The 13,431-nt window shown below is 35.1% G+C and overlaps 1 pseudogene; it reads left to right on the forward strand.

Moving 5' to 3' along the window:
- Positions 1–258: 258 nt before the first annotated feature.
- On the forward strand, positions 259–11,004 carry LOC116013156 (annotated as a pseudogene).
- Positions 11,005–13,431: the final 2,427 nt, after the last annotated feature.

Consider the following 13,431-nt stretch of genomic DNA (forward strand, 5'->3'; position numbering starts at 1 on the left):
TAATTGCTGCTATTGTCCTGTTCATATTGCTGCTCCATTCACATTGACTTTATTAGTCACAGATCTAAGAAAAAGACAAAATATCATAACATATCAGGCGAATGTTCCTATTAGCAATCTTACGTTGGGTTGTCTACGAAATTTCCATTGAGTTTCGCAGTGGCTGGAAGGAATTTTCCATTACTTTATCGTCTGTGTACACACGCATTTTCCAAGCTCGTTAAATCTTTAGAAACTAGCTAGCTAGCTAGCAAATCAAGATAGAAGATAGTGTTCTCAATTTAAATATGGCTTCTTCTTCTTCTTCATCTTCATCTCCATCTACTACTACTTGGGTGTATGATGTTTTCTTGAGTTTTGAAGGAGAGACACAAAAATCTTTTACTGATCATCTCTATGAAAATTTGTGTCGGGATGGAATTAACACCTTTCGTGACGGTGAAAAAATTCGAAAAGGTCATAACATCTCTGCTGAGCTACTGAAGGCCATCGAGGGGTCCAAGATATCCATCATCATATTTTCCAAAACTTATGCCCAATCCAGATGGTGTCTTGATGAACTGGTGAAGATTCTAGACTGTAAGAAACATTTTCAACAGATTGTTCTGCCTATATTCTACAACGTTGATCCTTCAGAGGTTCGTAAACAAACAGGCGAATTTGGTAAGGCATTAGCTCAACATCGACAACGATTTGATGATCAAAAAGTTGATGAGTGGAAAGTTGCATTCACTACTGTTGCTGATTTGTCTGGATTGGATTTGCAAGCCATGATGAACGGGTAATCCTCTTTTCAATTTTGTTTTGTTTTAACTTTTTTTGGATAGTATGATATATTTGTAACAATTTGGCTCACTCACTCATATCTATATCTATATTATTAATAAAAACAAATTCCTCCATTTCCTATAATACAATTCCTAATATAATATATTGTTTCCTATTTTACTATTCATACTACAATTCTACATTTAAATTCCTATTATAATATTGTAAAAAAAATAGTGTAATACAATTTGTAATAAAATATATTGTTTCCTACTTTCCTATTCGTACTACAATTCTATATTAAGATTGCTATTCTAATATTTTAAAATAGTGTAATACAATAGAATATATTGTTTCCTACTCTCCAAAATTCCTATTCGTAATACAATACAACAATATTAAAATTTCTATTCCTATTCAACAATATTATTCCATCACTATTCCAATTCGTATAAAAAAACGCAAATTGATTCCTCCCCATAATACAATTGGGCAATTATTTTGCTCAAATTCAAACAATGATAACATCATCAACTACACTATGTAATATTTGTTGTTATAGTTTATATTCATTGTGTATATTATGTGTTGAAGTACGTGTATTTTTGGACCACTTAGATTTTCACATGTATATTAACAATTAACAATTAGCGATTCACACACAAAACATATTTTTGTTGCTTTTATTAATTTAAAAATTATATAAGTTACCAGTCATTTTTCAAAAAATTTAGACAAGTAACATATATAGAAAGACTCATCCTTCAACAACTTTAGCCAACACCTTCTTCCATGAAGAAGTTAAGGTCACGCTGGCCTTCTTTCAGGAAGAAGGTTGCGGTGGCCTTGCCTTCTCCCAAATCTGAAAGAAGGCAGTAGGGCCTTTCTTCCAGAATTAGAAGAAGGTTACGCCAGCCTTCTTCTAGATCTGGAAGATGCTTTCCAAATGTGGAAGAAGGCTGTGATGCCATTCTCGGAAAGAAGATCGCCATTCTTAGAAAAATCCTCCTGGAAGAAGCAGTGGTCTTCGATCGCAAACAACAACAAATATAAAAGAAGATTATTTTAACATTTTTTATAATTATTAATTAGTTAATTAAAATAAAAATTTAATATAATATATCATTTTAAAAATATGTGTATGTCACGTTAGCTCGCTAAATAAGCTTAAAAAATTTAATGAATAAATAATTTACAGGTTACCTAACGGCCGCCAGTAATCTACAAAATAGTGTAATTGTAAATTATTTTTTTTTGTAAGTTTAAGGGTTTTAATAACAGCTTTTTGAAATTGAAGGGCTTAATTGCACATTTCAGTATAGTTGGAAAACTTATTTGACTCTTATTCCTATCATTTCTCCTTTATGAGTATTTTTTTGATAAAAAGATGATAATTACTTAAAAGCATTGTTGCAAAAATCCCCGCCTAGACACCCACCCGCCTATGCGCTAGACGCTCCTAGACCGAGGCGAATTGCTCCCTAGGCGTCCGCCTAGGTAGCTGGCCGCCTATCTAGGAGGCCGCCTAGCGCCTAACTTGGCCGACTGGGCCGAGTTGGTAACCGACTGGGTCGAATTTGGCCGAGTTAACTCGCCCAACTCGGCAGAGTTAGCCGAGTTAACTCGAGCAAGTCGGCCTTGTTAATTTTATTATTATATTTATATATATTTATTAATATAAGTAAGAGAAGTAAGAGATATATATATATAATATATATATAATATAATATATGACATACACCCACACACATGAATTAATTTTTTGTTTTTATAGGTCGTCGCCTAGGTACTGCCTAGGCGCCGCCTAGACCGCTTAGAAGTTATACGAATCCGACTCATAGGTACTGACTAGCGCCTAGCGCCTACTGCAACCATGCTTAAAAGTTATACGAATCCGACTCATATATGCATTTATATGTGTAAATGCAAGATGTAAGATTCGAAGTCTAATCTGGTTGACTCTTTCGAAGGGACCATTTCGGTCATCACATGCACATTTTTTTTCGAAAAGTTAATTACCGAAATGGTTCATTGGCTATAGCAAAATTATTAATTTCTTCCTAATTTAATGGATGTATAATGACAAAATAAACGGAGAACCAAATTGGTTAAGATTTTTAATGTCGAGGGACTTAATTGGACAAAAAAATAGTCAAGGACCAAATTGGTAATTTCGCTATAGACAATTGACCATTTTGGTAATTAACTCTTACCATAATAATTATTAGGTAAATATACTAATATTGTGCAATTACACTATTATACCTTAAGTATAAAAATATGTTTATAAAAGTTGTAACATTTATTGAGCTATTATATAGTAATAGCTTGGGAGGTAATTTTGGCGGAAAGTTGCAAAAGTAAGATTTTATTTTTATTAGTAGTATAGATTTGAAGAATCAAAAGAAAAGTATTGTTGTTTATAATTTGCATATTGGAAAGTATTATGGGTAGGTTTCGATTTGCGTTTTTAATTGGAGTAGTGGCGGAATAATATTGTTGAATAGGAATAGGAATTTTAATATTGTTGTATTGTATTAAGAATAAGAATTTAATATAGAATTGTAGTACGGATATGAATGTAGGAAACAATATATTGTATTAGGAATTGTATTATACTATTATACAATATTATGCAAACCTAAGTATTGTTGTTTATAATTTTCGTATTCACAAGTATTATGGGGAGGATTTGATTTAAGTTTTTTTATACAAATTGGAGTAGTGATGGAATAATATTGTTGAATAGAAATAGAAATTTTAATATTGTTGTATTGTATTAAGAATAAGAATTTTAATGTAGAATTGTAGTATGAATAGAAAAGTAAGAAACAATATAATATATTCTATTATGATTTGCATTACACTATTTTACAATATTAGAATAGGAATTTTAATATAGAATTGTAGTACGAATAGGAAAGTAGGAAACAATATATTATATCAGGAATTGTATTACATCCTACATGAGCCACCAGATATTATTAGAGACTCTTTAGAAGATGATACTCTTGGCATCCCTTGCTGGCGAAATGCCTATGGAAATAGCTAATACTGTAAACTGTATAATCTGGGTCTCCCCTTCCAATTGAAAAAAAAAAAAATCAGGAATTGTATTACAATATTTTACAATATTAGAATAGGAATTTTAATATATAATTGTAGTACGAATAGGAAAGTAGGAAACAATATATTCTATTAGGAATTGTTTTTATTAATAGTATGAATTTCATCTTTATTTTTATTATCTAAATATATAATAAAAATTTTATCTATGCATCACACGGGTAATTGAACAATTATTTGCTTGAATTCAAGTAAGGATAACATTAGAAAACATAATCCATCCAACCCATTTCATCAATTGCACTATATAATATTCGTTGTTATAATTTATATTTATATATTCATCCAAATATTTTAAAAATATTATAACAAATACATTTCGTGCAACGCATGGGTGAAAATACTAATTGTCAATAATATTAATAAGGTTAGTTTTGCTAAGGATAAATCACCGATTTGGTCCCTCAATTATTTGCGAACTGTTAATGTAGTCCCTTAATTCGATATTCATCAATTTAGTCCCCAAAATTAATTATTTTTGGTCACATAACTCCATCTGGCCGCATTCCAGTGAGAACTCCGATCAAGCATGGATATTTTGGTCATTTCGTGTCTTCAGCCCTCTCCGACTCGCTTCTCGCCGTCGACCCGCATCCGAACACCCTTACCGCCCATCTCTCAGACCTCAAGTCTCTCATCTCCACCTCCGAGACCAAACACGGGGGTCGGTTAACCTCGCTCTTGGCTCGCCATGTCAGGTCCCACGAGATCTCCAGGCTTGCCACCTCCGTCGAGGCCGAAATCCAATCCTGGATTGATCGGGAAACCATCGTGAGCCTCACTTCTTAACTCCGCTGCATCCGGTCTCTCGACCCGCCGCCGCACGAGGAATCGCTGATCGAGGAGAATTTGATCAATGTCCGTGATACACTCGCCAAAGGGTTCGATTTAAGCCTCCAAGATTTGCTTCTCAGATCGCGGACATTCGTGGAGCTGTAGTGGGTGGTGTGCAGCAGGGATTGCACCAAGGGTGTTCGACAAAATGCCGCTTACATGTTGAAAGAGCTAGTCTTGTTCAACAAGGATGTGTTCGTCGGGCAAGTCCTCACAGGAGGAATCATCAAAGCTTTAGCATCGATGGGCTCAAAGTGGTCGATGGAAGTCCTATCATCGTTAATCAAAGCCATCAGAAGCCCTCTGGTGAACGAAATTCACTCAAACGGCGGAATCCTCATCATCATCTCCTATCTGCAAGGCTCCCAAGACTCAGAATTCAACGCCATGGCCATGGACTGCGTTCTAGAAATCACTTATTTCGGGTAGAAAGAAGCCATCGAGGCCATGCTGAAATAGAGGTTGATCAAAAGGCTTGTGGAAATGTAGAGGTCTGAGTTGGGAGGAGACTTGATTGATCAGAGTGAAGTTGGGAAATCTGGGAAGAAGAATGAGAAGATGTTGTTGGCAAAGAATCCATTTGCAAGCTGTGTAGCAAGATTTATAGTGCAGATGGAGGTGGGAGAAGGGTTGAGGCAGAGAGACATGAAATGGAGTTAGTCGAAAGACAAGAAGAGGGAGGGAGGGCTGAAGACACGAAATGATCAGATTACCCATGCATAATCGGAGTCCTCACCGAAAAACGGCCGGATGGAGTTATGTGACAAAAAATAATTAATTTCGGGGACTAAACTGATGAATACGGAGTTAACGAACTACATTGATAGTTTGCAAACAATTGAGCGACCAAATCGGTGTAATTGCGTTCTATACATGTATCTTTATGGATGGTTAAATATTTTTGGTCAAAGAAGAAGTATCTGCACTGTTCATTTCAATTTATTTGTCATAAATATTTTTGAAAACCAAAGTAACTTCATAACATCAACGAAGCAAATTCGAGATACAAACTGGGGGAACAGATCCCCAGACATCAAGGACAGAAGATGAATCAGCCGCCTGTGCAAGCACGTGAACCACATGATTCGCTGACCTACTAACATGGCGAACAACAATGCCTACCATACCACTAGCAATCAGCTTACACTGCTGAATAATACGACCAACATAAGATAAGTCTAAACAAGATGAATTAAAAGCAGTACAGAAGTTTAGATAATCAGATTCCAAGATAATATGGGACACTTCACGCCCCTTAATCCAAGTTAGAGCCTCCTTAACCGCCAATGCCTCAGCTAAGTAAGGATCATTATCGCACAAAAGCTGACCACTACGAGCCGCCACAAACCTACCATCCGAACCCCTGATGATGGCGCCGAAAGTAACTGCACCATTACGAATGGTCGCATCCACATTACATTTAAGTTTTCCAAAAGGAGGTGGCACCCAATCACGAACCGAAGTTGGTGGATTATTCATAAGACACTGGTTGTCGTCATACGCATTTTGACATGCAGAAATTAACATTGACACCTGTCCTTGTAGCATAGCTAGTGACCACTCTCTCCCCTCCCAAACATGTTCGTTGCGTGCTTTCCACAATGCCCAAAACCATGCTGCCATTAATATAGCATTAGCAGAGCTTGAAGAACTCAGAATGCTCTCCACAAATCTAGGAAAAGATAAGCATTGGAGGGCATCACTCATACCGCAAAGAGCACAAGCCATAGGACACTCACAGAGAAGATGCACCACTGTTTCAATCTCAGAAGAGCAAAAACAACAACCACCCCCCACCACCACCCTCTTCGAACGCAAAACCTCAAGGACTGGGAGGATGTTCCTCATGCAGCGCCACAAGAAGTTCCTAATATTAGGGGGAACTTTTAACGTCCATATTCTCGACCATTCAGTAAACTCCAAATCAGCCCCTTGCCCCATGAGATCACCAGTCAGAAGATGGTAACCATGTTTGACGGTATAGACGCCTCTAGTATCCTCTTTCCAAGACCATGAATCCAAGTAATTTGGAGAGACTGGGGTATGCAGAATTCGTGAGACATCAGTAGGAACAAAAATATCTCTTATCAACTCCTCATCCCAAGCACCATTACTATCCAACAGATTGCACACCCTTGTGTTTTTTAATTCCTCAACACAGGTCGTGGAAAGCGAAGGATCGGCTTTATCAGCAAGCCAAGGCCAATCCCAAACCAGGGTGTCCGCCCCATTGCCAATACGACGGATAACCCCGTCACGTAACACCTTCTGACCAGCTAGAATGCTCCGCCATAGGTAGCTTGGATTATGGCTAATCTTAGCATCAAGAAAACTGGAAGTAGGATAATATTTTGCCTTCAGAACACGACTGGTCAGTGCATTAGGATTGGTTAGCAGCCTCCATCCTTGTTTTGCCAATAACGCAACGTTGAACTCATGAATCCTCTTGAAACCTAAACCACCTCTGCACTTAGGTATAGTCATACGAGACCAACTCAGCCAATGAATTCCCTTCCAATATTTTGGGTCAAAGAAGAAGTATCTGTTCATTTCAATTTATTTGTCATAAATATTAATTCCTTTTAGAAATTATAATTATGGAATGATTATATCCGTTAATAAAAATATTATAAGAGTTGTTTACCTTCTCCCAAAATGGTTGAATACTTGAATCGCCAACCCCAAGGCCCCACGCCCGACGGTACAAAGCATCTGGGAGGATGTAAACATGATAACTCAACTGAACACAAGGCTAGACTTGTGCTCACGCACAAGAATCCCCCCTAACTTTGAGAGTTGTTTACCTCAAACAATGGAATCATGTGCTCTATTTAATTTCTTAGTTTTATGTTTTCCACCTATATTTTCTTTAATGATTTAGATTGACATTCATTCAAAAAATGTAATAGGTACGAATCAGAGTTCATCAAAAAAATCACTGAAGAGGTACAGCGAAAAGTTCCAAAGTTATGGATGTTGCAAAGCATCGTGTTGGAATTGATTCTCGTGTCAAAGATATACTTCCTTTATTGCAAACTCAAAGACATGATGATATCAAGATGTTTGGAATTTTTGGCTTGGGTGGTGTGGGAAAAACAACCCTTGCTAAAGCCATTTACAACGACTTGATGATTTTTCAAAAGTTTGAAGGTTGTTGCTTTATTGCAAACATTAGAGCAGAAGTTTCTGAAGGGTACAATGGTTTAGTTCGTTTGCAAGAGAAACTTCTTTGTAAAACACTAAATACAGAGAACCTTAAAATAGATAATGTTGATGAAGGAATAAATTTGATCAAAGAAAGACTGCGATAAAAAAGGGTTCTAATTATCCTTGATGACATAGATGATATTAGTCAACTAGAATCATTAGCAGGACAACGGAATTGGTTTGGTTCAGGGAGCACAATTATAATAACAACTAGAGATGTTCAGTTGTTGACTGACTTGGAAGCACACGAGAAATACATGGTAGAAACGTTAAGCCCTTATGAATCTTTGGAACTCTTGAGTTGGCATGCATTTGGTGTTCCTAAACCATTAGAGGAGTATGTTGAACTGTCCCAAAGGATAGCAAGTTATACTGTTGGACTTACATTAGCACTTACAATTATAAGTTCTCATTTGCGTGGAAGATCTGTGCAAGAGTGGAGCGACAATGTTGAGAAATTAAGAGGGATACCTCATGATAAAGTTCAAAATATTCTTAAAATAAGCTACGATGCACTTGATGATGATACTAAGAACATCTTTCTAGATATTGCTTTTTTTTTCATTGGGCATGACAACAACAACACTTCTATAATATTGGAAGCTTGTGGTTTTTATGCTAAAATTGGAATTAAAACATTGATAGAAAGATGCTTGATAACAATAGATGGATGTGGAGAGTTCGAAATGCATGATTTAGTTCGTGATATGGGTAGAGAAATTGTTCGAATGGAATCCCCACGAGAGCCTGGCAAACGCAGTAGATTGGTGGATCCAAAGGATGTCATTGATGTTCTTCAGGGAAAGAAGGTAAAACATTTCCTTTGTATTTGAGTTATTCTAGTTAATTAATTTGGTTTCTATACTTAACTTTCTTAAAATCAAAGATTTCAAAATATCTAAAATATAAAATATTGCTATATAAATGTTTTTTTTAATAGGGCACAAAAGCAATTCAAGGGATGATCGTAAATTCTAACATGTTAAAGAATGTGCCTTTGAATACTCAAGTATTCAAAATGATGATAAAGTTACGAATACTCATATTGAATGGTATGTGTCTCAGCGGATCTTTTAAATATTTATCCAATGAGCTTACATTGTTTAGATTACACAATTGCCATTTGAGTTGCATACCATCTAATTTCCGATGTGAGAAACTTGTTGAGTTAGACATGCAAGGTAGCAATATCAAAGAATTCGAATGTAGGTTAGTATGTCTAATGTTTCTTTCAACATTGCATATTTCTTAATTAAGAACTTTGACTAGAAAAAATGGAAATTAATTAAATCCTTTTCTACTTTTTTTCATCAGCATTTTAGATGTTTGAGGACCTTAAAGTTTGGTGGTTGTAATCAACTTGAGAAAACACCAAACTTCACTGGGGCACATATTCTTCAAAACGTATCGTTTAATTGTTGTTCAAATTTGGTTAAGGTACACCCATCAATTGGAAGTTTGGAGAGACTTGTTCGGTTAGATTTCTATTGTTGCAAGAAACTCAAGGTTCTTTCAAGTAGTATTTGCAAGTTAAATTCACTTGAAAGTTTATGTTTAAGTGAATGCCAAAAACTGAGGGAGCTTCCAAATGACTTTGGAAAGTTACAGAAACTAATATATTTATTGGCTAGTGGAACTGCCATCTCACATATACCAGTTTCTTTGGGATGTTTGAGAAATCTAAAGTCACTGGAAATGCGGCATTACAAGAGTTGTGATAGTGTTGGTTTATTTCCACCTTCAGTTGCAAAGCGGAGCTCCTGGGAAGTTATTAAGAATTTGAACTCATTGGAATATTTAAATTTATCAGGAAAAAGTTATCTTCAAAGCTTACCCTTCAATTTTTGTCATCTTCCAAACTTGAAATATCTCAACTTGGAGGATTTGCAAAATCTTAAAGTACTTGTAGAACATCCTCCTAATTTGGAGAGACTCTCTACACATAATTGTGTCTCATTGGAAAATATAGCAGATGTATCAAAGTTGAAGAAACTTAAGGTGTTGGATCTTAAAAACTGTGAAAGTTTGGTTGAGCTTCCAAACATGGAGAGTCTTTCATCCTTATTAGAACTTAAGATAATAAATTGCAATGCTTTGACTATTCCTGACAACTATTTGCGTGAAGAAGATCTTAGAAGTTTGTCCTCCTTGTTGAAAGAAAAAGATGTAATGGGAAGATATTATCTTCAAAGTTTACCATTAAGCGTTTGCCGTCAATGTTCCAATTTGAAGATTCTCAATTTGGATAATTGGCAAAATCTTAGATCACTTCCCCAACTTCCTCCTAATTTGGTTGAACTCTCTGCAAAGAATTGTGTCTCATTAGAAAAAATAGCTGATCTATCAAACTTGAAAAGACTCAAAAGGCTAGATTTTCAGAACTGCAAAAGTTTGGCTGAGCTTTTAGGATTGGAGAGTCTTGGATCCTTATTTAGTCTTGGGATAGCAAATTGCAGTGGTTTGAGGATTCCTTCAATTGAAAAGTGGTTCAAGGTTAGTTATATATATATATATATATATATATATATATATATATATATGTTCCCTTCATCTCTGATATTATATTAGAATAGATGGTAATAATTATGGTATTATTAATTGTTATATTGTATGTATGCATTCCATAATATAGGCACATTCTAAAGGTGATGGGTTCCAGATTTTGGTTGGAGTGGACCTGGGGTCAGTATTCTGCATTTTTCGAAAATGGGAGAATGTAATGTTTAAAATCAGTGGTTTGAGCGTGATTGATATGGATCCCCTTAATATTGATCATTCTATCGGAATTCGTATGAGCCTGAGAAGCAAAAGCAGGGGTGCTTGGATTCTAAAAGATGCCGAATATGTGAACATTAAAACCAATAGGAATCATTTGAATCTTCTTGAGGGTCGAATAATGATGGGAGAAGAATTGGAGGTGTATGTAGAAGTCCATGGTTTGCAGAAGATATTTTGTTTAGCTGAAATACATAGAAACAGAGAAGGGGAAGTGCGTTTCTTTCCATCCACAAGGAGAGAGGAAGAAAAGGAAGCTGCAGGTCGATAGGTAGAAGCGCTTCCAAATTTGCTGCAAAAAGGATTATTATTGTAACTTGTAAGTATATCCGTCCTTCACACTTCACCACACCTCTTTAACATCTACATCTTTAATTTCTTGTTTATTGAATGCCATTTTAATATTTATTTATTATTTATAATTTATGAATGAACAGACTTTAGTATTTGAATTATCACATTTTTTTAATGTTTTATTTATTTTTATTAAAGCGTAATTAACTAATTAAAAAGATGACTTAACTTACCTTCATATTTCATCCTATTTTACCTCATATTTTTATGCTGCACATTTAGTGATTAGGTTCAAAGAGCTTTTACTTACTTTTGTGTGTGTGGACAGTTACGATTTAATTTGATCAAAGCAATTAAGAGTGATTTTTATACCATTTGGATGGAGATGGATTCAATGATGGGAGAAGAATGGGAGGTGTATGTAGAAGTCCCATCCTCGCAGAAGATAATTTGTGATTATCTCTCTCTCCCCTCTCTCTATATTATAAAGTTCCACTGAATGATTATAAAGATGACTTCAAGTTCAAATTTGTTCTTTGTTTATCTCGTATTTAACCTTGTTTTTATGCTTAAAATGTAGTGATTCTGTTCAAATTAAAAGAGCTTTTATTTGCTTTGTCTGTGTAAACATGTATAATTTAACTTGATCAGAGCAATTATACATGAGTGGTTTTTATACCATTTGGATAGAGATGGAGTTGTTAGGAACATCATGTAATAGGTTTTGATGATACCAACTGTTAAGTAAGAATCCCCAAGTCTCGATACATAGGCAAAACAATGTAAGTTCGATAAGTAAACTAAGAGCGAAAATACAACCGGGTAATTTNTATATATATATATATATATATATATATATATATATATATATGTTCCCTTCATCTCTGATATTATATTAGAATAGATGGTAATAATTATGGTATTATTAATTGTTATATTGTATGTATGCATTCCATAATATAGGCACATTCTAAAGGTGATGGGTTCCAGATTTTGGTTGGAGTGGACCTGGGGTCAGTATTCTGCATTTTTCGAAAATGGGAGAATGTAATGTTTAAAATCAGTGGTTTGAGCGTGATTGATATGGATCCCCTTAATATTGATCATTCTATCGGAATTCGTATGAGCCTGAGAAGCAAAAGCAGGGGTGCTTGGATTCTAAAAGATGCCGAATATGTGAACATTAAAACCAATAGGAATCATTTGAATCTTCTTGAGGGTCGAATAATGATGGGAGAAGAATTGGAGGTGTATGTAGAAGTCCATGGTTTGCAGAAGATATTTTGTTTAGCTGAAATACATAGAAACAGAGAAGGGGAAGTGCGTTTCTTTCCATCCACAAGGAGAGAGGAAGAAAAGGAAGCTGCAGGTCGATAGGTAGAAGCGCTTCCAAATTTGCTGCAAAAAGGATTATTATTGTAACTTGTAAGTATATCCGTCCTTCACACTTCACCACACCTCTTTAACATCTACATCTTTAATTTCTTGTTTATTGAATGCCATTTTAATATTTATTTATTATTTATAATTTATGAATGAACAGACTTTAGTATTTGAATTATCACATTTTTTTAATGTTTTATTTATTTTTATTAAAGCGTAATTAACTAATTAAAAAGATGACTTAACTTACCTTCATATTTCATCCTATTTTACCTCATATTTTTATGCTGCACATTTAGTGATTAGGTTCAAAGAGCTTTTACTTACTTTTGTGTGTGTGGACAGTTACGATTTAATTTGATCAAAGCAATTAAGAGTGATTTTTATACCATTTGGATGGAGATGGATTCAATGATGGGAGAAGAATGGGAGGTGTATGTAGAAGTCCCATCCTCGCAGAAGATAATTTGTGATTATCTCTCTCTCCCCTCTCTCTATATTATAAAGTTCCACTGAATGATTATAAAGATGACTTCAAGTTCAAATTTGTTCTTTGTTTATCTCGTATTTAACCTTGTTTTTATGCTTAAAATGTAGTGATTCTGTTCAAATTAAAAGAGCTTTTATTTGCTTTGTCTGTGTAAACATGTATAATTTAACTTGATCAGAGCAATTATACATGAGTGGTTTTTATACCATTTGGATAGAGATGGAGTTGTTAGGAACATCATGTAATAGGTTTTGATGATACCAACTGTTAAGTAAGAATCCCCAAGTCTCGATACATAGGCAAAACGCTGTAAGTTCGACAAGTAAACCAAGAGCGAAAATACAACCGGGTAACTTTGAGCTCAACTCGGAAAATATTTAAGCTTGAGGGAAATTTGTTTGAACATCTTAGAAGTCTCGTGTGTTGTAATCATATAGACAGATCAGAAGAAAGCATGGGACAACACTGGAGGAATAAGGGTCTGCGAGACATCAACTAAGTCTCGAGACATAAGCAGAGTTCGAGAGGTAGGACCTCTCGATACAGTTATCCAG

Source organism: Ipomoea triloba, chromosome 3, assembly GCF_003576645.1.
Source record: "Ipomoea triloba cultivar NCNSP0323 chromosome 3, ASM357664v1".
In the NCBI taxonomy this organism is placed as follows: domain Eukaryota; kingdom Viridiplantae; phylum Streptophyta; class Magnoliopsida; order Solanales; family Convolvulaceae; genus Ipomoea; species Ipomoea triloba.